This window comes from Phalaenopsis equestris, unplaced genomic scaffold (assembly GCF_001263595.1).
Source record: "Phalaenopsis equestris unplaced genomic scaffold, ASM126359v1 Scaffold211074, whole genome shotgun sequence".
Lineage (NCBI taxonomy): Eukaryota > Viridiplantae > Streptophyta > Magnoliopsida > Asparagales > Orchidaceae > Phalaenopsis > Phalaenopsis equestris.
Window position 1 is genome coordinate 133,314 of NW_018230108.1, and position 1,679 is coordinate 134,992.

Sequence of the window (1,679 nt, forward strand, 5' to 3'; positions counted from 1 at the left end):
GTTGACTCTCCTACTCTCCTCTCATTAGTGATCTTCCAAATTCCTCTTCCAACAGTCAAGTAAGAAATAATATTGTCTAACTTTGCTTCAGTCAGACTATAATTTGCAAAAAAAAACATAATGTATAAGGTGGCAGATGATAGATCAAGTTGATTACCTCCAGTGAAAAAGCTACCAACTTTCCTCAAACCATGACTATATTGTCTTCTACTTCAGGGAGATTTGCATAGAACTCCCTAACAACAGATATAACCGCCACAGTAGAGAAACAAAAAAATTGTTCCCACTGTCGGCGAACGATCGAATCCTCTACGTCTCCACCTGGATTCATAAAACACTGCTTCTGATTCAATTTTCGTGATTGCAACGCATCACTGTACCGATCATGAGCCTTCGAACTAACAAATTTACTCGAATCGAAAGCGCTCTTTCCTTTGCTTCTCTTCATTCTTGGTGTCATTCTACAAATTTTATAAATTCCAAAAATAACTTCAAAAATCAAGTCTAAATTACTAAACTAAACTTCCAAAGTATAAACTATACTTCCCATGCAATTTTCATAGATCTTTTTCTCATTTTTCATCATGAATAGAGAATTTTTGAATTTCTTCAAATGTGCTCAAAATACATAGTGAAAATCCAATTTTTTTGCATAGAAGTAAAGCTCTTACCTCAAGGGACTTGGATCTAGCAAATTTCACTTGATTCCACCAAGAAATCTTCACTTTAGATGTGCCATAGCCTTCACAAAATCGCGAACCTGAGAGGTTGAAGGTGAAGGTGGCGTTAAAAATGGTGATTTTCGGGCTGAAATTTCACTTTTAACCGTTCGCGGACCGGTTTTCGTGTCGTTTGCGAACAGGTTTTCGTGAATCGGCGCTTAAGCGCAGGTAAATGGCTCTTAGGTGTCTGCCTCTCGGGTTGGCTCGCGCATAAGCACGAGATGTGGCGCTTAGGCGCCAGTGCATGATTTTCAAAAATTTTAAATTAATATAAAATGCACTATATGCTTAAGTAAACCACCCCTAAATAGTCTCATAGCACTTAAATCACTATTTTCAACATCCTATAACTCCCCTCTCTCTCAAAATTCTCCATAAAAATTATTTCAATTTAAGGCTAAAAATAACCCAAATTTTCACACAAACAAACTTAAATTAATTCACAAACAAGTACAAATACCTTTAAACACTTAATTCTCACTCCAAATAGTCTTGGATGAGAAATTTTTCCTAAATACAAATATATAACAATCATTTCACAATTAAACAAAATAATAAGTCATAAATACTAAAAACAAGACTTAAACATTAAACCATTTGAAAACAACAACTTCTTATGCATAAATTCTAACATTAAACTTAATTCCATTCTTCATTCAAACGAACAAATTTCTGTCTTTCATTAGTCTCTCCAGGAATATAAAGTTGATAAAACGGACGGTGGTGACGAGCTCTGATACTATCTTCTTCAATCTACTTCTGCTTTATGAACATCGCCTTATCTACTTCCTCTATATAACTTATGTGGCTAAATTGCATCTTCAATTGCCATCCAATATGCTCAAGTTGTGCATGCAACTCAAGTACCTTGGTCTCCAATAAAACCATAGTATTCTCAATTTTGTTGTTCTTCTCTGATATCCCTTCAATACTAACGGCTAAGAAACCGTTATACAT